Raw genomic sequence first — 26,279 nt, 5'->3', positions numbered from 1 at the left:
AAACCAGTACCCAGTCAGAACCCATGTCTTGTGGGGCAGAAGTTTGTTTGACGGGCTGACAAAAAAGCAAAAGAGCGCTGAATTTAATATAGAGAGAAAGCCAATCCCTTAACGAGCCGCAGCTGGCACCACACGGGCGGGGCCAATTGGGCACCATGGCAACCATGACACACACAGGCGCGGCCATTATCATATCTGCAAACAAATTCAAATTGCAATTCATAACAGGATCTTCCCCAAAAAAACTCAGCGCAAAATAGCAAATGGCTGCCAACCAGCCTTGCATGTATGAATTCGATTCAGATTTTGCCGTTCCGCCAGGTCGTATCTGGCAAGCTGCTTCCCGCATCTACAGCCCTTCCTCGTGATTGCCGACCTCAGGATCCCCAGCAAGCGTTGCCGACTTTGCTCGGTGATTGCTTTCGAGTCCGAGGAATGCCAATGCCGGGGAAATCCTCAACCTCTTCGCCTCATCTGTCAATCAATAGGTTGCTTCCCGGACCTGAGTTCAGCTAGCATTAATAATATCTGAGACATTCCTATAGTAGTATTAGACGGGGGAGATCAGGTATGTAATAGTACAGTAATGGCACCTGGACTTGGTAGTGGATAACCGCTGATGGATAAACCATGGCAAAATGTATTGAGGACCATTTGGATTAGTAGGGTCTAACTGGACTTCCATTGAAAACAGGTGGTGGGAGTCCAAGGCTGGTAAAGATTTGATGCCCCTTTGTCGATTATCTTTTCCTAGCCGCATTGGCACTTAGGACAGAAGGCAAAACAGAGAGGCCTAGCCAGGGACTGGAAATATATTTGCCCTCTAACTGGCAGGTCCTGAAAAATGACCCATTCTGGTTAAGTAAAAGGAACACATACATTTCTATATTAGAAAGAATTCCTATTATTTCTCCCTGAGCCATGAAAATCAATCGTAAAATGATTGCTCTCAGTGACAAAGCCGGGGAGTGCGGTTGGCCAGACCCGAGAGGAAAAAATACAGTAAGTTATTTTTATTTCCTTTTTATTTTAACCTGAGATAGGGTATGCATATCTAACGATTTCTATTTTTCAGAACACTAGTTCATTTTTGTAAAAAGTGGAGCGACGGGACAAAAGGATATAGGTCCAACTTTAAGTAATCAGGAAAATAAATATTGTAGTACATGCAATTCCATCCTATTTCGCTTAATACCCAAGTATTATAAGTAATTGTCATGATTGCTGATGTGAGGCACTTGTGCCCGCTCCTTTGGCGCCAACTGCCCCGGATTTTGATTGGCTCCCTGTCACTATTCAAACCCTCGTCACCTGTTGTCAGTCCGTCTGCATACCTCAGTTCATGCTAGGCAAGCTTTTCGTCCCTGACTCACTCCTGTTTTGGTTCCCATCTGTTTCCCGGCTTCGGCCCGTTTTCTGATCTCGACCTCGTTTTTTGCTCTCCAGTCCCGGCTACTGACCTGTTTTTTCCGCTGCCGACACCGCTATCGCTCGCCACGGAAGTACCAAAACCTGCTCTCTGCGACTAGCGATCACCGGATTGTGTGTGCAATCCTTTCCCTTCTTCCCAATAAAACTGAGAAAAACGTACACAAGTGGGTCCTGTCCCTGTTCTGGTCTTGACAGTAATTGTAAATAATATATTTCCAGCTTTTCTTGGGCAATAAATTTGTCTCATTATTGTATAAGCCACATGATTGAAAACCTAGGAAAAATGCGAACAGTTTGTAATTTTGATTTAATGCTAAATACAACAATCATAATCATGGATGCAAAATTATTTTTGCATGAATACATATTTGTCACACAGTTATACTGTCAGGACCGGAACAGAAACAGGACCCACTTGTGCAACGTTTACCACAAGTTTTATTGAAGGAACGAGGAAGGGCTGCGCCCACAATCTGGTTTTCGCTCTCATACTCGGCTTGTGATCCGAACACGGAAGTGGATCTTTGAATTCAAACACAGCCAAATGCGAAGTCGAGTGAGATGAGCGGCCATTTTGGCTACTACACCCCGACTGACTAGCATAATTTCAAGACTTTATACATATTTTTCAGACAATTTTGTGTAACAAGAAAATGAATGATAAGTCAAAGGAAAGGAGAACAACTATCAAGTTGAAGTAGGAAATGGTTGCAAAATATGAGCATTGTGTACAAATGCCACCAAACTCGTGTTCTATTATATAGATATTGAAATAATTATGGCCATTTAGGTACACATTTTTGGATTTGTGGGGTACTAATGGTTGTTTAAGGACATATTTTATTGATATTTTGGGTATTTATGGCTGTTTAAGTACACTTTTGTCACGGTTACCGTGGCGCCCAATTGGCACCGCCCGTGTGGCGCCAACTGCGGCTCGTTGACAAATTGGCTTCCATTCTGTTTAAGCTTAGTGCTCTCACTCACCCTAAGTCAGTCCGTCAACTAACCTCTGCCCCGCAAGACGTGGGTTTTGACTCTGTCTGGTTCCCCGCCTGTGTTTCCTGTCCGGTATTGTTCCCGTCTATTTTGTCCTGTTTAATATCAATCTCCAGTTTCGTTCCCGTCTAGTTTGTCCTGTTTGATTTCGATATCCAGTTTTGATATCAATCCTGTCTTTCCCGTACTGTCCGGTATCACTCCATCTGTCCGATATCTGCTCAAGCAATTGGTATCGATCTCGTCGGCCTCTGGCTTCCTGCCATTCCACGCCGGACCGCTGCCCAACAATCGCAGAATCACTGGCGTTTTGGGTTAACGTGCATGCCTGCCCCATTTCCCGTAAAATAAAAGCTTGTGTGAGAAATGTCACGCATTTGGGTTCTCCTCCTGTTCCGGTTCATGACAACTTTATTTATATATGGGGTATTTTGGATTTCCTAGGAACGAATGAAAATCATTACCATGATTTTGCGTGGGGGAAAAATGTTTGGCTACTTGAACAATTTGGTTTTCGAACACCCATCCCGAACAGATTATGGTCGAGTTCAGAGGTTTCACTGTATACATAAATACAACGTGCCCTGTGCAATCCTGTGACATCACCGTATGTCCACGTGCCCCATTAAAGATTGGGTTGTGATTCATCTCCTCTTTTTCGCTTCTCCGGTGAACCATAAGAAGTGCCCTCTTCAAAGGCCACTCTCAGGCAAAAAAGAGCCATCATTATCTTGGCCAGCATTCAAATTTCATGACTAATGGATGCCAGTGTCACGGCGCGCTCCTGCGAGTAAAGTGACCCCTGCTTGCGTCTAAAAAAAGCCAAGCGCCCTCAGAGATTGTCCCAGGGGACTGCCGTTCCACCACAACGGATTGATACTCGGTTAAACACGGGCAGGCTTTCAGCAAAAGTAAGGCCGGGACCACTAAAGGTAATGGACCGGGTGATCCGTTTGACCGATATAAGGGAGAGTCCTCTCGGAGAAGGGTATCAAAATACCTTAAAACGGATCATGAGGTGTACAAACAAGAGATCTAGGCATCATGGTGATGTATGCTGGGAGGATGGCTTCAAACCTAAACATATTTCAGAGAGTCATCAGCACAGCCCAGAAAATCATCGTCTGCTTTCTGCCCAGTTCAGAGGACATTGCCTGCAACATTATTAAGTACTCCTCTCACTTTGGCCACCAACTCTTTGACCCTCTGGCAGATGCTGAAGCTTTCTTAAAACTAACATGCTCAGAGAGAGTTTCTTCCCCAGGGTCATCACTCTTTGGTCCCTCACAAGCGTACAAAAAAATAAAAATGCATGTGATCTATTATCTTATTTTTCTTGTTTAAGTCTTTATGTCTTGTGGGCAGGGGACACCCTGAACTGGTTGCCAGCCAGTCGCAGGCCACACAGGGACAGACAGTTCGCTCGCTCATTCACACCTAGGGACAATTTGGACCGGCCAATTAACCCGAAATGCATGTTTTTGGAATGTGGGAAGAAACGGGAGTGCCCGGAGGAAACCCACGCAAGCATGGGGAGAACATGCAAACTCCGCACAGGAGGTTTGATCTCATGACCTCAGAACTGTGCCAAATGTGCTAACCACTGTCCCACCGTGCTGCCGGTTCACTTCAGTGATTAGAGCAAATTTAATTAAGATGGGTCTGATGGCAAGCATAATTTTCAACAACACATTAGAGAAAGATTCAACCCAAAGTGTGTGAAAAAGTCAGTGAAAAGGAGGGGGGATTGTCAAGGTTTGGGGCATGTTTTCTGCAGCAGTAGTTGGGCCTCTTGTGTTTATGCAGGACAGCACACGGCAAAACGGGTGAAGAAAATATTGAAGTCAGTGTAAGGCTTGCCCAGAGTCCTGATCTCAACCCAATAGAGAACCTCTGAAATTCCTTGTTGACACAGTTATGGTCAATAAACCCACTACAATCACCAAACTGTGGAGGAGACTGGAATAGGAATCACAAAATCAATCCGGAGCAGTGCGACAGACAAGTGCTATCCTGTGCCCGCAGATGTGCTGAAGTCTTTCACAGCAGAGACTTGAGCACTTCGTACTAATGTAAGCCCTCAGAATTGTTTGTTCCATACGAAAGTCATTGCAGTACTCTAATTTTGATCAGCGTGTTTTCTAAGAAATTTTTGTTTCATGCCTTTAGTGAAAAAGTGTTGTAGGAGCATGTTATAGGCACGCCAAAATGTTCTTAAACTTTTGAGCAGTGAAGATTGTATCATTTCAAAATTATTCCTTTTTTTTACAAGTTGTTGTGATCTCAGGTGTATGTGTCCAGAATATTCTGTATATAAACCCTTCGCAGAATCTGCTCAGTGTCCCAGCTTTTATGTTCATGACCTAACTTCTAGCATTTAAAAAAAAAATGTTCAACCACCTCCAGTTATTCTTTACGCTATTAAAGCTAAAGGAAGCGGGTTTAACATATTTGACTGCCACTCCTCATGCCACCTCCTTTCCTTGCTTTTCCATTCCTTGAGGTTATTCCTTCATCTGCTAGACCATTTTAGGACGCCCCTCAGAAAACTTTAATTTTCAGATGTTTATAATTCACTGATATTCTTGTTCCCTCACCTTTGGTGGACCTTGGTATAACACATGTAACTACGTAACAAATTTCCTCTTTGGAGCGAGCTGACGTTGAGCGATATGTACTCTGCACTCCGATGTTATGCATTAAAAATTGAGGCGAGAGTTACACTCACTTTGTTACTGGTTGTTATTAATATTTGATCGCATTGAAAAACCAACTGATAAACAATATATGCGTTTTTTGTCGCCACTTCTTAATGCTGTGATGTAGATTGGCAACATTTGTTTGACTAACTTAATTACGGCCCAACCAGTGCAAAATGATTAATTGAAGTTAAAATGAGATATTTTATGTATATGTTTTATTCATTTACAGCACTTTCTTGGATAAACTACTTACAGATAAAGTAAAAGAAAGTAATGGGTTTCCTGAACCAACAGTCACAGTCATGCACCTAGGTTTGGTTTCCTCTCTCTCTCTCCCTCTTGCTTGTCCTTACTTTATATGGTCACTCACTTCCTGGCTCTAATTACCACCCCACGCCTGGTTTCACTTGTCCCGATTACCCTCCAATCACACCTCTTCCTATTTACTATTTAAACACTCTGTTTCTTCAAGGCAGTGTTTGTTTGTTGCCCTAATTGTCACGTGCTAAGCCTTATTTTACTTTTCATAGTACTGATGTGCTACTTGGGTCAAATCTCTGGAGTGTGTGTCAAGTAATGCAGATAATTGGTACTTGAACAGTGATTTCAAGCCTGTGTAATCTGGGTGTCCCACATGACTAATTCAGGAAATACTTCTTAAATAATAAAGATATAGTTTAGGTCGAAATAAAATCAGCAAAAATTATCTATCGATTCCCCTTCACTGGGAAGCAAACTGTGGCATCCTTTTGATACCTCAATCCATCAAGCAAGAACCACAAATGTCATGGCAAATGCAAAAAAAGTGCATTAGGGCAAAAAATATTCACATAGTTAAAAAGTCCCCTTCTATACTGTTTCTTTCTGCTTTTCGGCCAAATATTTCACAATTTGTAGGTTGTAATCTGCAGAATGAATTTCTACTGCATCGAACTTCTGTTCGATGCAGCCGCCAAAATGTGCATTTTGGCGTGAAACCATTCATTTAGGTGCATGCACTTGCAGTGCACACTTGATATTAGGGACTAGGCACCAAGTAAACCCTAAGCTGCGTAGTTCAGCCGAAACACTGAAGTACCTACGGCCAAAGTAAAGCTTCGTCTTTATTCTGGCATCAGTGAAAGGTTTGGGTTTATTTTGGGCTAGCTTATCAAATCAAAGTTAATTCGTTTTTTTGTAAGGAAACTCAAAGGGCTGCACAGACCACAGACTATTGCAAACTACAGACTATTATTACACCATCCCCTGATCTAAAACCTACATGATGGCAAGGAAAAACTCAAAACCTCTGCATGAAGAAACCTTAAGAAGGAACCACACATTACGTCAACCCCCTTCCTGAAAGACTAGGCTGCAATGTATGTTGCAATAATAAATAAGTATGGGTGGGTTCGGGTTTATATTCCTGCGACTCGGGTCAGGTCGGGCTGAATTTTTTGGCCGGATCTTACCTCTGTTCTGCACCCCCCCTAGTAGGGCCCTGGCAATCTGAAAATGTATTTGTATCGTTCCACAGTTTAAAATCACTCTCTTACGATGAGTTTTTTGGTATAAGACGTTAGTCAGTCTTAAAGTATTAAAACAATGTAGCCCGTGGCATTGCTTAAGTGACTTGAGTCATGTAAAGAAGTATAGACAGAGAGTTGGGGGTAGGGTGGAGTGAATCATCCGAGAGTAGCTTTTCCCATCAAGTTGCGGTGACTTTAATCAAATTATGACCTTGTAAAGCATGCGCTTGCCATTTGGGACCCTAATCTCCTCACTAATGACTAATTAGCCCCATCACCTGTTCCTTGAAGCCTCCAATACGATCCAGACCAAAACGAAGATAATGGATTCGCACCAGAAATAACAAAAGAAAAAACACAGAAGAAAAGACGTCGCGAATATAATAGAAAATAAATATCAAAGACTTAAGCTCTTTGATGAAATCCAGGACTGACTTGTATTTTGATCGTTTTAAATCAAGTCTTTGGTCTTATGGGGGACAAAGGAGAGGAATACATTCATTAAAGTTGATGATTAGAATTATAATTGTCTTTATTGTCATTGATAACAATGTGGTGTGCATTGTGTACAACAAGATTAGACGCTGCACGCCAGAATAAAAATAGACGGGACTTAAAGAGGAAAACAAGATACGGAAGGATTTCAGGGTAGAATCTTGGACCTACACTTAAAACTAGAGCAATGCCAATGCCTTCGTCAATAACTAACAGTAATTCCTCACTCCTTTTTTTTTGTTCTGTATCGTATCGTATTTTTTAATTTATTTTTATGTATAACCAAGCAGTTGTTTATGATACAGTTTACACATAATCATTTATTTTTGATTATCTTAATTTAAAGGTTGTCATGGCGCCCAATTGGCCCCGCCCGTAGGGCGCCGGTTGCAGCTTGTTGACGGATTGGCTTCCCCACTATTTAAACCCTGTCCTGTCAATCCCCTTTTGTCAGTCCGTCTGTGAACCTCTGTTTTTCAAGGCAAGCCTTTTTTCAACCCTGACTCATGCCTGTCCCTTTTGTCCTGATTGGCTTGCCTCCTATTTAAGCTCAGTGCTCTCACTCAACCCTTGTCAGTCCGTCAACGAACCTCTGCACCCGCAAGACGTGTGTTTTGACTCTGAACGGTATCCTGCTTGTGTATCCTGTCCTGTCCGGTATCGATCCCGTCTATCTCGTCCTTTTTGTTATCTGACTCCAGTGCCAAGTGTCTGGTATCAATCCCGTCTGTCTCGTCCAGTCCGTTATCCGTCTCCAGTCTCCTATATCTGTTATCAATCCTGTCAGTCCCGTTCTGTCCAGTATCGACACCATCTGTCCAGTGGCGGCTCGGGAAACACGTTGGAAAACATCCTGTCTGATATCTGACTCCAGTGTCCAGTATCTGTTATTGATCCCGTCTTTCTCATCCTGTTTGTTATCTGACCCCAGTCTCCAGTGTCTGGTATTGATCCCGTCTGTCTCATCCTGTCCGATATCTTGCGCCAGTCTCCAGTATGCAGTTTTGATCCCGTTTGTCTCATCCTGTCTGATATTTGACTCCAGTCTCCAGTATCTAATATCGATCCTGTCTGTACAGTATTTACTCGTGTATTTGGTATCGATCCTGTCTGTCCCGTCCTGTCCGGTATCAACCCCGTCTGTACGGTATCTGCTCGAGTATCTGTTTTCGATCTCGTCTGCCTCTGGGTTCCTGTTTTTCCACGCCGGAGTTCTGTCTTACTTCTTCCACCTAATTATTGGCGTTGTGTGAAAACGTTACGCATCTGGGTCCTCCTCCTGTTCTGGTTCTGACAGAATCTGCCAAATGGCAGTAAGTCGAAGAGGAGGTGGCAGGTCAGGGTGAGAGGAATCCTTAATAATGTTGTCGACAATATCCTTTATACTAGGTAGGGAGCATCTCGTGATTTCCTAGGCTATGTTAAAGAATCTGCATAGGCTTTTACTGTGTGCAGCCGGGCTCCCAGCACACTCAATTAGGCCTGAATTTCTCAGCAGTTATCGTTAGAACAGTCTTATTCATAAGATCAGCTGTTAGGCGGACAAAGCCCTTTCGGGTGGGTTTTGCTTGTCTGACAGTTTATTCTTCTTGAGTCGTCGCAGGTGTAGGGGGCTGCAGCTGCGGCACTTGGCGGCGTCTACGCAAACAGGCTGCCCCCGTTCATTAAGGCTTTTTAGAGGCAGGCTCGCGCTCCCTCGGCGGCCCCTGAGCATCTGCATCGGCATCACCAAGGGCCAAAATTGACAAATTTGCAGAAGTTGTGAGGGGGGGTTGCAATCAGCTCACAGCAAGGTGCAGGTGGAAAGGGGACTCTGCTCTTCATCACTCCATCCTCATCCTCTAATCACATCAACATCTGGCTCGGAAGAATGTGAGAATAAATAGAGATCCTGGCCGATTTGACACGGGAGCACCTCAATTAGTTCTTCAAAGACACTCATGGGAGGGCAGGAAACAGCAGCTGGGATGCCAAGTAGACTCTTGTTGGAATGTTTTGTGGGGTTTCGGCTAAGGTGCTAAGGCGTACATGCCCTCAATGAAGCCACTAATAAGTTTGTGGTTTCTTTAAAAATCTTAATTAGAATTTGGATTGTCTTTAGCGTAATTAACAACATAATGAAACTCCCATTTCAAGTTTGGAAGCAGCACTCCGGGATATGCATGTAAAAAGACTGAGAAGGGAAAAAAAGACAGAAAAAGAATGTCAGTATAAATAGGCAAATATTTATTATTATTTTTCAATCCTTGTAAGTACATCAAAAAATACTTGCATGTCATGATTACCCATTGGAATCACCTGCGCCCACTCATTTGATTTCTTGACATCTGATTGGCTCCCTGTCCCTATTTAAACCCAGTCCTGTCACTCCCCTGTTTTCAGTCCGTCTGCAAACCTCTGTTGATACAAGGCAAGCCTTTTCGACCCTGACTCCCCCCGTTTTTGCACCCGTTTTTTCTCAGCTGCCCGTTCCTGATCTCCCCGTCTGTCTCCGGCTACAACCCATTGTTTTTATCCCGACCACATCTGCTCTCCCGTCCCGGCTTACGACCCTTTTCTGACTCCCGACTACATTTTTCTCTCCTGTCCCGGCTATCGACCTGTTTTTCCGTCCCTGACACCGCCATCTCCCTCTACGGAAGATCCACATCCGTATTCTGTTTACAATCCGATTGCCAGAGCGACTTGCTTCTCGCGTCCAGCGAGCACCTTCCTCTATTTATCAATAAAACTTGTGGTTAACGTTACGCAATTGGGTCCTGATTCCGTCCTGGTCGTGACAAGAGTAGAGTGTTTTGTGTTTTAAAGAACATGTAATGCCACTTTGTGACTTTTTCTTCAACTTTTCTTTTCAGCATTGTTTTCCAACTGCCACTGCTAGCCATGATATTAGCTTCATGCTTCCCAATAAATGGGACTCACAGCCACTCTTGTCTTATTTTTACTCTGCTGGTAGAAATCTTTTGTTTGCCTTTTGGAAGAAAAATATTACACTACTTCATTCTGAGTCATTTTCTTTTCTTTGTAGTTATTATTTGCGAAACTAATCTATTGGAGCAAATTGCTAGCTTTACGCTGCACATAAAGGAATTCCTTAAGGGTCCCTTGGTGTTTGCTCTTTATTGTGTTTGTGTTAATTTTAACTCATTACCTTGGACAACGTGATATAGTTTTTTTTAACTTTGTGTAACCGCGGTGTACCTGTCCCACCAAAGATCCAAATTCACGCTGGACTGGATGATTAGTTTTTATTACAGTTACTGCAGATGAAATGAGTCACAACATTAGCTTCTCTGCTGGCTTTGATCTCTTTGATCTTGTTGGCAGCTCGCTCTGTAGACTGCCCAAAGCATATCAGAGAGCTTTTTTTTTCAATTTAAATAAAATATATTTTAGAATATCACAATACATTTTTACATCCATTTTAACAAGATACTTTTAACAAGAGATCGTATAGTGTTTTTTTAACGTTTACAATGAATTCAACATATTTTAGTCTGAATTTTAACCAACATCATCCTTTTTATATTTATGAGAAAATAGAAATAAAAACAATGAGTATAAAAACGGGCACAATTTACTTGCAAATGAAATGAGTCATAACACGTGATTAGCTTCTCTGCTGGCTTTCATCTCTTTGATCTCTACAAGGGGAATTAACATTTTAGCACAACAGAAACGAAACAAAAATAAATCCAAACAGCTTGACAACATCAATCACATTACTGTGCATGTTGAGAGATTTGTCAGCTGTGGTTATAATGTTTAAAATTAACTTTTTTGTGGAGCACCAAAAGATGTGTCTTACCGTTGGCAGCTCGCTCTGTAGACTGCCAACAAAACCCCGCCTTCCGGTCACATGTCAAAAGCCAAAACAAACCCTACCCTATACCAGCAGGTGGCACTGTTGGACACTTACCAAAAACTATACACATATTTCAGCAGGAATTTCAATAAAACAAGTTATTATTACACCCGTTACATATGCATGAACATCGTTCGTGTGAGTGAGAGTGTATTATATGTGATGACATAGACTGCATTCTTAATTTTAGATATGAGTTGTGAAACCTTGGATGTCAAGCATTTCCTGTGGGACAATTCAACCTTATATTTTTACCCAAAAAAACGTTTTATTGAATAACATCAGTGTCTTATCTTCCCTTTCAGAGATGTCTGCCAAGGAGGAGGTGTGAAACCTCAAATTAAAGTGGACACGTTGACAAGGACGGCTCAGTTGAAGACTATGTGTCATTGATTTCAATGCGGTATGTAAATACCCATAAAGTACTATGACATTTTTATATGGCGGTGTAAAATGTAGTTAATCCATGTGCTGCACAGAATGGGAGGTACACCAAACAAAAATCAAAAGGTCATTGATGAGCTTCCAAGTGAAGGTACAAGAAATATGCCAGGAGGTACAACCTCTGTATGCATTGAAAGAACGTATATTAAATACATAACATCACTGCAAGAATAAGACTGCAGCTTATACCCATAACCTTTTATAAACACTTAATTTTAATTTTCAATATTGATCAAAATTACGTCACCATCTTGCTGTGAAATCTATCATCGTATTGAAAAATACCTGTTATGTTTTACAAATAGATAAGGACAGTCAATGCTACTGGCTGGCTAGCTAACCTGCAGTTGGAGCGCCACACTATTTCGGATTCTCTGTTTCATATGAAAGGTAGTGTACAAATTAAAAATTGGAGCAGATTAAAAAACATTTGAAGCTCAATTTATATTTACTATATACAGATGCTCCCCGACTTACGTCCATTGGATTTACGCAAAACGGTAGATACAAAAAAATTTTTTCGGGATGTCGAAAAATATCCGGACATTGCTGTAAGTTAGATTTGGTATTGTGTGCACCTTTTTCCGAGTAGAGGACATTAGAGTAGTGCTTCTTTCCGCCACTTGGCGCTCTGAGAGGTCACCTAGCATCCACCCCGAAGAAGAAATCCTGCTTCTACTTCCTGGTTTGTGTGTAATCATAACAGCATGTACTGCATTGGTAGCGTGCAAAGAACTTTGACATTTTTATTGTTTAATATCTTGTGCATCCATTCAATATAGTTGGTGTAAAGAAGGGGTGAGCCGCTTTTCTTTTTTTTTTTAAATGAAAGTGGAATAAGAAAGCTTGATGCGGTTGAAAAAATTGTCGGAACACTTTTTTTTCGGCCACTTTTTACCACAGAAAAGGACTTCTTGAAACACATCTCCCAAAAGTAAGTTAAACCTCACTTTTTTATCTTTATATAGCATATTATCTTATGAAATGTACATTTTTTTGGTATATTATTTGGTCCACTGCCCGGTGATTGCTGGGATGGGCTCCAGCACCCCAATGACCCAACTGAGGATAAGCGGTGCAGCTAATGAGATGAGAGGTGAGACATTTTTTGGTACAAAAAAATAGAGTTTACTTATAGAAGCTTTAAACACACTTACCAACATACAAACCATAAACATACAAAATATAGCACTGAAGCAACTTATGAACCAATTCAATTTAGTAACGATTGTCTGGAACTCATATGTAGGTTGGGCAGAGTCTGTACTCAAAAATAATAGTGTGTCTGTGTAGTCTAGGGCAATCTATACATCAGATGGTAGAAAATGAATAATAAAATCGAAAATTTTGGAAACCCAGTCAATGCAGAATGTTTACATGAACAAGTACTAGTTGTTGTTCACAGGATCAGCTGAATGACATCTGAAATAATGACGTCAGCACCATCCTTCCTAAGCCTTTAGCCCACAATAATATGGGTAGTCAATGTAAATGTATGCAATCAATGGGCAGAGAAGTCAGGCGCGGGAAAACAGGAAGACAAGCAGGACAGGTCGGGACGGACGGGATCGATACTGGATACACAAGCAAGATACCGGACAGGACTGGACAGACAGGATCAATACCGGATACTGGATACACAAGCAGGATATCGAACAGAGTCAAAATGCTTGCCTTACAAGTGCAGAGGTTCGTTGATCGACCGACAAGGAGTGAATAAGACCACTGAGTTTAAATAGCAGGGGAATTAATCAGGCAACGAGCAGCAGCTGGCGCCAAACGAGCGGTCATAGGTGAGCGCAATTGGCAATCGTGACACATATATTGATTTGAATGTGTTTTTGCTTTTCATTTTTTTTCAAATGCCTACGTGTATATGAAAAGTTTGCTGTTAGATTTCCCATATTTTACAGAAAGAGGAAAGTTGAAAGTAACCTAATCATTTTTGTCCCCACCACACCGATCTGAATTTCTTTTTGTAAAGCTTTTCAGGGCGGAAGACATTAGGCATGAGGAATGGGGGTGGGGTCCTCTGGATGGTGATGTCACTCTCGTCCCTGGAGGATTTGTTTTTGTTTCAATTTGTGTACCATGAAATCGGTGAAAGTAAGACAAGGCGTTCTTGGAGTACAGTCCAAACGCAAATTTAGGGCGGCAGTAGCTCAGGAGGTAGAGAGCTCGTCTTGGTCGAGGGATCCCAGTTCGAATCCCGGCTCGTCCGTGTTACATGTCGAAGTGTCCTTGGGTAAGACACTGAACCCCTAATACCCCCAATAAGCAGGTTAGCGTCTTACATGGGTGCAATACAAGGCCGCTATTGGGAAATGTGGAGCACATTGTAAAGCGGGAGTAATTGACTTGAAAAGCGCTATATAAACGCAGATCATTTCATTTAATTTTAAATGCATACCCCAGGAAAGAGAAAATACTAAAAAAATAAATTAAAAAAAACCTAAAACGTTTCTGCTTCGTCGGACCTTGCTTCTTCTAATATGTTCAGTTCGCTACGTTATTCCTGTTAACAAATAAACAGACTCGTAATATTATTCCAAATATGGTAGTTGGCCCTTCCCCCTTTGGATTGACACCTTTTCCATAATAAGGGTCTGTTCATGCTAATTTTATTCAGGCACAAAGCCATACCTGTCAACCTGTACGTTTTTGCCGTACAAAGTACGTTTTTTATGCATTTTAAGGCGTGTACGACGTACAAGAAAAACGCAAATTTGTCAATTATGGGTACCATCCGGTATACACAGACTATGACGAAACGATAAACGAGTTCGCCGCAGTAGCCTTTATCTCTGTATCGTTTTTTTTTTCCGTTGCAAACGAAGCGAGCTGTGTGCTGTGCATCTGCCGCCTCGGATTTCATGTGGTAGTTATGTAGTGAAAGGAAGTCCGTCTCTTCTTAGAGAACCGGCTTTTTCGGCTCAACTCATTAAAGAGAGCCGGCTCTCAAACGGCTCACTTGCTTTGATGCATTATATTACGAATCATTATTGTTGTATAAAGAAGTTAAGAAAAAAAGGAAGTATGAAAGTAGAAAATGAAAAAAGGCAGGTTTGTGGTTATCCCTTTAATCAGTATATTACCAACAATAATTTAATGCAGAAATTGAGTTATAATTTGAGTCAGAAAATGTATTATTCTACTTAATTATATTTGCATGTATTTTTTCCTTCTACAGTGAACGTCCAAGCTACTTCATTTTTTAACTTTTTTTAAAATAAACCTCATTTAGTACCATCATGCTTCAAGGTTGCCACCATCATCCCAGTGCCAAAGAACCCCCAGATCTTATCATTCAACGATTACCGGCCCGTTGCACTGACTCCCATCGTAATGAAGTGCTTTGAGAGACTGGTTAAAGAGCACATCACCTCCAGTCTCCCCTCCTCACTCGACCCCTTTCAGTTTGCCTACCGGACAAACCGCTCCACCGGGGATGCCATCTCCTCTGCGCTTCACCTGAGCCTGACACACCTAGAGGAGAAGAACACCCATGTGCGGATGCTGTTCCTGGACTTCAGTTCAGCATTCAACACCATCATCCCACAACACCTGGTAGACAAAATTAGACGCCTGGGTTTCAACACCCCCCTGCGGAACTGGCTGCTGGACTTCCTCACTGACAGACCCCAGTCAGTGCGGATTGGTCAGAACATCTCTGATGTCATCACTCTCAGCACGGGCTCCCCCCAAGGCTGTGTCCTGAGCCCCTTGCTGTCCACCCTGATGACACACGACTGCGTCCCTAGGTCCGCCACAAACCACATCGTGAAGTTTGCGGACGACACAACAGTGGTGGGCCTCATCAGGGACGACAACGACCTGGCCTACAGAGAGGAAGTGGAGCAGTTGGTGGGCTGGTGCAGGGACAACAGCCTGGTCCTGAATGTTGACAAAACTAAAGAGATCATTGTCGACTTCAGGAAAAACCAGCCCAACCATGCCCCACTTTTCATCAACAACAAGGCTGTGGAGGTTGTCAGCAGCATCAAGTTCCTAGGGGTGCACATCACAAACAAACTCACCTGGTCCGTGAACACTGCATCACTGGTTAAGAGGGCACAGCAGCGCCTGTACTTCCTGCGGAGGATGAGGAGAGCCCACCTGCCCCCACCCTCCCTCATCCCATTCTACAGGGGCACCATAGAGAGTATCCTGACCAGCTGTATCTCTGTGTGGTGTGGAGGCTGCAGCGCTTTCGACTGGGGTAGTGTGAGGAGGGTGACGAGGACAGCAGAGAAAATCATTGGGACTTCTCTCCCCTCCATTCAGGACATTGGCCAGAAGCGCTGCCTATCCCAAGCTAAGAACATTATCAGGGACCCCTCTCACCCCCATCATGGACTGTTCACTCTGCTAGCCTCTGGGAAGAGGTACTGCAGAGTGCGGTGCAGGACCACCAGGTTCCACAATAGTCTTGTCCCCCTGGCCATTAGACTGTTAAATGGTCAATCAAACACATAGTAAATCTAAACTGCTGATAATCTGTACATCTGTTGGTTTTGTTTGACTTTTTGCACTACTGGCAGTTCTTTATAGCTAGCCACTCCTTGCACATCTGTTTGTCTGCACTATTGTACTTACAGTGCTATTGTTACAGTGTCATTGTTACTGTTTACCTGACTTGTTTACCTGACTGCCCATTTTGCACATCTGGTTAGCTGCTCCTCTTGCACTATTTGCGCTACTGTAAAATACTATACATAGCCATAATTATTTAGTATATTATTAGTACTCAATACTCCAACTCAATACAACATTTTATTTATATCTGTACATTCAAGGAAACTGTGCGGGTCAGATGTATCGACATTTCGTTCTGTATACACGTGTACTAGAATGACAATAAAGTAGATCTGAATCTGAATCTGAATTTATGTCGAGCAACTCAGTATCTCACAACTAAATGTGAATTAACAATATATATGATATAACGAAAGACATGTACAATATAACATGTTAAACTACATAAATAAACACGTTTGAAAAAAAATATGGTGTAAGATTATATTGTATTTTGTAAGGGAAAATATAAAATTTTGTAAGGGCATGGAGCCCTGGAGCTTGACAGGTATGCAAAGCACAAATTCACATTAAATTTGCGTCTTATCCAACACACACATATTCCACCTGTCTCACTCTCACCTTTACTGCTCAGGTGCCCCTGGCGGCCATTAGAAAAAAATGCATAAATTAGCTGCATCATTGCATGAGCCGCAGGGTTGAAAGTTGCACCTTATAGTGCGGAATTTACGGTATGTTTTTGTGCATTTTTTTCCTAGGGCTTTTGTTCTTGTCAGCGTTCCAGTAAACGTCAACCGGGAGTGATAAGAACTTGAAGGAAGCTCAAGTGGAATCCTTTTGGGAACACAACAATTTTCTTGACAGCGGGAAAGGCGTAAGGGAATGCTTTCAGTTGTAATGTAAAACACAGGAGGGGCAAATCAAGTTAGTTTTTAATGCTAGATCGTCTTTTTTCCTCCAAACTGTGGGTGGACGTGTAAAGGAGCAACATATCCCTACCGATAAGACCAACGGCAGTGATTAATTGTCAAACCTTTCACGGAACACGCGTGTGTTTGTGTCATTGGGAATAAAACATATGAGAAAACTTGCGCTAGTGAGTGAAGAAAGACGCGTGACAGGGAAGGCCCACGCAGCCTGTCGAGCCGCTGGTGTTTACGGTGAAAATATTTGCCTGTCTCGGGGATCTGAGAGGCGCCAGATAAGGAGGCGACAGGTCCTGTCACCGGCAAAACCGACTTGTCTCCCTCCCACCTAAAGTCCTCTTTTATTGAAAGAACATTGATTTCCCCGCCGCTGTTTTGATTAGCCTACCGCCGCCACGGGAGCCTCATCAAAGCACATCAAATATTCTTAGCGTTGTTTTGTAGGATTTATTTTATTTTTTTACCGGAGCAGCAGGATGATTTTTGATGTGTATAAATTCAATCCCAATAAGATCTCGACAATAGCCACGAGTTAAGAGTTGACGTTTTTATTGCAACAGCCAAGACTCGTGTCAAAATCATGGCCTGTGGGCCAGATGTGGCCCACGAGACTATGCAAAGAGGAGCACAAGAAAGAAAAGAGCTGCATTGTGTCACAAAATTTTTCAATACATCCACTAGATGTCGCCAAAGCCAGGCACCACCCGCGAACAGGGTTTGTTCGCTTTCTTTATGGTCAAATTCCAGCACTTTAAGAGGACTTTTAAAGCCAATTTTCCAATTTATCTATGACCATTGAATGAATCATGTATTTTGCAGAGCTAACAATGTATCTGTGATTTCCATATGCAATGTTTAATCTGGAATGTGCATTTATTAAAACGTATGATTTTTACATTTTTAAATAAAGTGAATGAAGTATAGTCAATTGCAAATATGTTTGTTATTCACAGTCAAAGTCAACCTTATTGTCAATTCTGCAGCATAAACAGTGAATTGAAATTACGTTACTCTCAAACCCCAAAAAAAAAAAAAAAAAAAAACTTAAGAAACAACACTTTTTGAGACAAATATCTCACCCTATAGGTGTTGGATAAAAATGAAAGTAAGATGTAGCTTACGTTTTCGGATGCAGTAATTTATTCGTATTACAATTTACCACTGGGAAACGCTAATTTTATTTTTTGCAAGTCTCCAATAATGTCTATCATTAATACATAATTTTGCACTAACATGCATTTCATAGTGCCGTTAATTATCAGTGAAGAACAACTACAATGGCAAAGCAAACTCACCAGGGAGCAGTGTTGTGTGTCATTTTCAAGCAGACTTGTTGAGAAACATGGCAACAATTTCAAACATGTACAAGCTCTTCACCCAAATGCAACCAGTTTCCAATTCTTGAAAAAACAACATTAAAATAAAAGCATTCTACAGGATTTCAAGTGTAAGAGAAATTATGGTTTAAATGTGCCTTTTTTAATCTTGTATTTTCTTTACTCTTATACTATTATACCTTTGCACCTTTGCACTTTATATCAATATTTTTATAGTATACTCTATAAATGTGTGGTTTTACGATTTCACTTGGTGTTCAGAGACAAACACCTCCAACGTATAGATGGCTGTGCCTCCCACTTTCCTTTCTTCTTACAGAGATGCATTGTGTTTACAAAGTTTTGGTTTTGGGAGAATTTGACTACCACATTCCAAGTCTGCTCAAGAGCATGCCTCCCTGAAATTGCAGACGCATTGTGTTATAAAGTTTCACCATCCTTTATCATATCGTATTTATCATACCCACACGCTATCTAGCGACCAACATTAGATAGATAGATAGATAGATAAAAACATAGATAGATAGATAGATAGATAGATAGATAGATAGATAGATAGATAGATAGATAGATAGATAGATAGATAGATAGATAGATAGATAGATAGATAGATAGATAGATAGATAGATAGATAGATAGATAGATAGATAGATAGATAGATAGATAGATAGATAGATAGATAGATAGATAGATAGATAGATAGATAGATAGATAGATAGATAGATACTTTATTCATCCCCGAAGGGAAATTCACATTTCCAGCAGCATCCCTGAGCTGAGAACAATGCAATAATAAAGCAAAAAGAATACAATATACAAATACCCAGTGTGACGTGCAAATGCCCACTGTAGCGTGTTATATAGAATATCTAAATAGTGCTACACAGAATACATATTGCAATAAGATTCGGTAATATGCAATGTAGGTGGTGTGGTTTAATGTGGGCTTTTACTCTGCCGGGTAGAGTTAAAGAGCCTCATGGCATGAGGAAGAAAAGATCTCTTCAGTCTGTCCGTAGTACAAGACAGTGACAGCAGTCTGTCGCTGAAACTGCTCTTCTGTCTGGAGATAATGCTGTGTAGTGGATGTGATGGATTGTCAATGATTGACCGCAGCTTTTCCAGTGCCCGTCTCTCAGCTACTGTTGTTAGGCTGTCCAGCTCTTTGCCAGTTTATATGTGTTTCATGTCTAAACCAATCAGATTCAATTCCTGTGTTCATATAAAATGTGTAGTTTCTTGTGTTTTCCAATAAATGAGCCTCTAAAAAAGGAGTGTGTTACTCCTTGAGCCGATCCTGGAAGCACGCGCCTCCGATGGAAGGGGCTAGCAAAAAGTTTCAGACTCAGAGTGTGTTCTTTTCTTCTTTCTACGACAATTTTTTTCTACTACAATCAATTTCCAATACAGAAACTTTCAACCTTGACATCAAGCACCCGTACGAACCCGCTCTAGCTGAATATGCTGACTACCATTAATCAACCAGAGAACATTAAGGAAACCCGTTCCGATGTTGTTTTACTTCGGATAAAAGACACGGACACGTTGTTTAAGGCAATCCGAAGAGGACAAAGTTATAAGGAGCACTTGGGTGTTTTTACATAAGTTTAAGGACATTTCAGATGATGCACCCCTACTTTATTCTTAGCATCCTGAATATTAAATGGACACGAAATATGAGACTGGTCTCGGCTAACGTCATGATTTATAGCGGTACTTGCTGATCCCTTTCAACCCACATAATGGTACAGTCACTTTATCTTGAGACAAATGATTGAAATGCAGGGACTTTTTCTTGATATTCAAATTTCTGACCGTGACTAAAGACGTCCTTCACCATGCTCTCATCTGCAGCACTTGAAAGATCACGTCGGGGATGCACAAGACTGATTTGCAACTTCCATCATCTCTCATGACCCGGCTCACTCGGGTCGAGCCACCGAGCCCCGGGAGCAACCTCTGGGTTTTTCCCACTTCTTCAGGATTCTCCTGAGAAGGCTTCGGTTGCTAGGCAACAAGCAGAGGAGTGGCCGGAGTCCCCACGGTGGCCGGTTTGTTAATGTGTCGGAAAAAAATCAAGCCAGGCAAGCCGCATTACTCGTTCCTATTAAGGGTGTGCGGATCGGTCCGAATGTTGATGTTATCGATACTGAGTGGGTACTATTGTCCTAAGATCGATACCGTCTTCCAATTTTAAGTTGTCGTGAGATTATACATACATTATGACTTTTAAATTTGATTCCCTTTTGGTTACACAATATTTTCACAGCAGATTGTATTACTCAAAACATTGTACAATGAAAGGTATTTTACGGACTACGAGGAGCTCCTGATTATGAGATGCGCATTCAAAAATATCCCCTAGTGATATATATATATATATATATATATGTATTTTACTATAAGGCGCATCCAACTATAAGGAGCGTGAGATTAAAACAAGAGGCCAAATTCTAGAATATTCTTAGAGTTTTTCAAAGCCAATCTTCTAACTTATCCAGCACCATTAGAAATAAAACATTATGACATTGTTAATGATAATTATTATTGATTCATTATCATTATTAACCGATCCCACCAACTCAAACAAGGTGCCCGTTTAGGTGTAGCATGTAGCAAACATTTGGCATAAGAAATAATAGTTTAAGCTAGTCATCTCTGTGAATTATATTTCATTATACTCGAGAGAGGCAGCACGGCGGCGCAGTGGTTAGCACTTGTGCGACACAGTTCTGAGGTCATGAGATCAAACCTCCTGTGTGGATTTTGCATGTTCTCCCTGTGCTTGCGTGGGGTTCCTGCAGGCACTCCGGTTTACTCCCACATTCAAAAAAAATGCATATTAGGTTAGTTGACCGATCCAAATTGTCCCTAAGTGTGAATGAGCGAGCGGATTGTCTGTCTTTGTATGCCCTGGACAGGCTGGCAACCAGTTCAGGGTGTCCCCTGCCCACTCCCCGAAGATAGCTGGGATGGGCTCCAGCACCCCCGCGACCCTACTAAGGATAAGCGGTGCAGATAATGGATGGATGGATGGATTACTGGAGAGAGCTGACTCCCATTGTAAAGAGATCTCTTTTTTTTGCATATATAGCAGCTTGCTCTGCTTTGTTTTGTTCCCTGTTTTTGCCAGTGTTTGTGTTTTCCAATTTCTAGTCAACGTTCTATAAAATGTCAGTTTCGTGGCATCACGGTCCCATGCACCTGTCTTCTTAGGCACAACAGTTAGTGGGTGATAGCGCTTCATATAACAACGGCATACAAACTAATGCCAGCTGCTGGTAATCAAAAGAGAAGAAGAAATTCAATAGCAAAGCCAAGCCACCTGAGAGCAGTGTCGGCCTGATTCTAAAGCCGTCTTGTTAATCTTTTTCTTCATTGAATGTGTTGTCTATCGAGTCAGAATGCTGAGAGACATGGCAACAAGTTCAAGCATGAACAAGGACTTCACCCACAATTCAAACATTGAAAATACTCCATTAAATGTCATGCATTTTCAACTATATCAAGGACAACATATATATTAGATCATAAGGTTTCACAACTAGAATTAATTGATTCATTCATAAATGGTCATCATATGTGGAAGCATTTCATTAAGCATTTCTGATTTTTTTTAACGTACTTCCAGAAAATGCAGTATCTTAGTCGTCTTGTTGATATTGTTATCTGTATTTTTGTTACATTGCTGCTTTTTGGATTTACTCTTGACTTGTTCTGAAGCAGTTTTCGTCAGTATTTTATGTTAATACTCTTTAACCTTTATACACAACTTACACCGTTTCAGGTTTGACTCTAACTTTTTGTTCAGAAACAGTTGTAATAGAAATACTGATATACGCTCCCCTACTTATGACCTTCTGAGTTATGAGAGATGGTCGATACGAACATATTTTTCTGGATTTCGAAAAATACTTTGATATTGCTGTAAATTAAATTTTGTATTGTACACCTTTTTCAGAGTACAGGACAGGACTGCAGTGCTTCTTTCTGCTGCTACTGGCGTGCGGTGGCCCTGTGAGGGGTCACCAAGCATCCACCCCTTTTCCTCGTTCGTGGGTAAACATATTATACTGTATCTCCAGCGCAATAAGAACTTTGACATTTTTACTTTTTAATATTTCGTGCATCCGATCAATATGGTTGGTGTAAAGTGTAAAGAAGAGGCGAACCGTTTCATTTGAAATGAAAGTGGAATATGGAAGCTTGATACGGTTGAGAAAATGGTTGGATTGCTTTTTTTCAGCCATTTTCTACCACGGAGGAGGAGGTTTTGAAGCATATTTTCCAAAAGTAAGTTAAACTTAACTTTATTTATCTTTATAAAGCATAATATTTTGTTAAATGTTTATTTTGTAGTATAAAACAATACAGGTTACTTATACAAGGCTTAAACATACTTATATAAACCTTACACAAAATATTATCAGGACCAGCACACAGGGTAGACCCAATCGCATAACGTTTTCTCACAATTTTATTGGAATAAAAAGGACGGGCAGCACCCGCGATCCGATGCTCGCTGGACGCGAGAAGCAAGTCGCTCTCGCAATCAGATTGTGATCAGAATACAGAAGTGGATCTTCCGTAGCGAGCGATGGCGGTGTCAGGGACGGAAAAACTGGTCGGTAGCCGGGACTGGGAGAGCAAGGCATGGTCGGGTTCGGAAACAAGTCGTAAGCCAGAACGGGAGAGTAGACGTAGTCGGGGACAAAAAGGGTCGTAAGCCAGGAAGGGAGTGCGGATGTGTTCAGGGTCAAAACAGGCCGTAGCCGGAGACAGACGGGAGCAAAAACGGGACAGGTGAGAGTCAGGGTCGAAAAAAGCTTGTCTAGTATACACTGAGGTTCGCAGACGAAGTGACAACTGGGGACAGCCAGGGCTGGGTTCAAATAGTGACAGGGAGCCAATCAGAACCCACGGCGGTTGGCGCCAAATGAGCGGGCACAGCTGAGTCACATCAGTGATCGTGACAAATATAGCACTGAAGCAAATTCAACTTACGAACAATCGTCCGGAACGTATCTCGTTCGAAGGTTGCGCAGCATCTTTACATATGTTTATAGTGTAAAGCTCTTGTCGAAGTTATTTAATTAAAAATAACAGAAATTGGCTGTTGTCATCATAATTATAAATTATATCAAGGATGTTCATTTATTGAATGTGATCACGAGAAGTATCGGTATAGATAAATAGTACCCTGTTTTTACTGGGATCGGATCGTATACCAAATATCCCAGTATCGCCCACCCCCAGTTCTATGAATGCTGTCATAACATTATGACAAGCTTTCCTCTAGTGCATTTTATTGCTGGAGAGGCATTAAATAAAAAAATTGTTTTGGTACACTCCGTCGCACTGGTGGCTTCCCCGATTAAATTCTCTCCAATTCGCTCATGTAGGACAAGATTTCTAATTGCCATATTTAACGTGTTCATTATTTAATTATTCTTTTAATTAATTTGTCACGACTAAGTGATTACCGTAATGCTAGGGCTCTCGGCGTAGACCCCCCCCGTCCTTCTCTGCCACTGCCACTCCTCCTCTTTTGTTTTCACCACAGTGATAACACGATGCGCAAGCATAATCCGTTTGGGATCGGTGTTGGAATTCTTGGAGTACCAAAACATTTTTTTCCTCACAAAAGAGATTTGGGTTATTTTTACAGGGCCTTGGAAATGTATTGACCCAGAGAACATATTGCCATATTTCTTGCTTCGAACGTATGGTTTAAAAACTCAAAGTATTATCTATGAATCAACATCTGAAAAACCAGAACAGAAACAGGACCCAATTGCGTGACGTTTACCACAAGTTTTATTGAAAGAGAGAGGAAGGGCTGCGCTCACGATCCGGTAATCCAAAACTAATTGAGACATACCCAAAATCAGTTGTGGCTGTGATCGCGGCAAAAGGAGATTGTACAAAGTATTAATTCAATGGCTTTCACGCCAACCACAACGCTTAGCATTCAGCCCAAAAAGTTAAATTTTGGTCTGATATGACAAGAGCACCTTGTTCCACATGTTATTTGTGTCGTCAAAGAACAGACCTGGCAGATACGGGATACAGTTGTGGAAAAGTTCAAAGGAAGAATGGCATTTAAAATGATTCTGCAACATTTACACAAGGGCGCGGGAAGCAGGTCGCTCTCGTACTCGTATTGTGATCGTAACACGGAAGTGGATCTTCCGTAGCGAAAGATGGCGGTGTCAGGGGCGGAAAACTGGTCGGCAGCCGGGACAGGGAGAGCAAGACCTGATCATGGTCGGAAAAGAGTCGCAAGCCGGAACAGGAGAGTAGACGTTGTCAGGAACAAAAAGGGGCTGTAAGCCGGGATAGGGGAGCAGACGTGGTCAGGATCCAAACAGATCGTAGCCGGAGACAAACGGGAGTAGAAACAGGACAGGTGAGAGTCAGGGTCAAAAAGGCTAGCCTAGTACGCACGGAGAGTCGCAGAAAGACCAACAACAGGGGATTGACAGGACAGGGTTCAAATAGTGACAGGGAGCCAATCAGAGCCTGCGGCGGTTTGGCGCCAAATGAGCGGGCACAGCTGAGTCACATCAGTAATCATGACAACAATTGGGAAAAGATCCCAAATCAATGTAACAATCTGTATTGTGCTAAGAAATAGAACAATAGAAAATTAGGTGATGCAAAAAGATTGGCCGCAATTGAATTAATACTTTGTAGAACCTCCTTTTGCCGCGATCACAGCCACAACTGTTTTTGTGTATGTCTCAATTAGTTTTGGATATCAGCATTTTTCAGATCTTTCCCTAAATGTTCAATATGAATTAGGTCTGGATTTTGGCTTGGCCATTCTATCATGTTTAGATTGTTAGGTTGAAACTGTCATGAACCAGAACGGACTCTCGGATCCAATAGCGTCAGTTTCAATAGTGCTTTTATTTGAAAGAGTTGTCGGAGCTGGCTTGGGACGTCGACGCTTGCCGGTCGTCAGCGTCTTCGAGCGAAATGGCAGCTTCGTGACGGGTGGACAGAAAGTACAGCTGAGCGGTAAGTCGATGGCAGGGACGGGAGAGTAGGACGCAAAACGTGGAACGGAAACAGGTCAAAAACGGAAGGCAGGCATGAATCAGGCAAGAGCAGTCGTGGGTACCTTGTAGTCTGGCGAAGCACTTAGGGATACAAAGAGTATACCGGGACGTCCATCTCATGACGGCAGACCGCTTAAGTGGAGAACGTCAGCCAATCAGGAAGTGCGCTCCAGCACGCCAAATGATTGCCCCACGTGACTTCACTTAGGCAATCACGACAGAAACCATTCCATTGTACATAGTGTTTTATGTTTAAGGTTGTTGTCCTGTTGAAAGGTGAACCTACACCCCATTCTTAGGTCTTTTGCAAAATCCAACAGCTTAAATGCCACAATCGCCCCGTATTTAGCTCCATCCTTCTTCCCATCGAGTCTCACAATCTTCCCAGCCCCCCTGAAGAAAAAAAACGCAGAGCATGATGCTGCTACCATCATGTTCGACAGTAGGGATGGTGTTTTCAGGGTAATGTGCAGTGTTACTCCTACGCCAACCATAACGCGTAGCATTCAGCTCAAAAAGTTTAATTTTGGTCTTATCTGACAAGAGAACCTTTTCCCACATGTTATTTGTGTCTTCCATGTGGCTTCTAGCAAATGCCAAATGGGCCTTTTAATTTTATTCTTTCACGAAGGGCTTTCTTTTTGCCACTTTTACACAAATAAGTGTACGACTAATGCAGTTTGTCCCAACTCAGCTGTTTATGCTTGCAGGTCATCCAGTCTGATCATAGTTTTCTTGGTTGTTTCTCTGATTAGTTTTCTCTTTGTTTGGGTTAAAGGTTTAGAGGGATGGCCACGTCTTGGTAGGTTTGAAGTGGTTTTGTGCTCTCTCTCTTTTGCTATTATTGCTTGCAAAGTGCTCTGGGAAATGTGTAAATGTTGCAGAATCATTTTAAATACCATTCGGGCTTTGAACTTTTCCACAATTGTATCCCGCATATGCCAGGTTTGTTCTTTGATCTTCCTCATGCTG

This window comes from Urocampus carinirostris, chromosome 11 (assembly GCF_059441175.1).
Source record: "Urocampus carinirostris isolate Australia breed hairy pipefish chromosome 11, RoL_Ucar_1.0, whole genome shotgun sequence".
Taxonomy (NCBI): Eukaryota; Metazoa; Chordata; class Actinopteri; order Syngnathiformes; family Syngnathidae; genus Urocampus; species Urocampus carinirostris.
Note: the sequence above shows the minus strand (reverse complement) of the source record.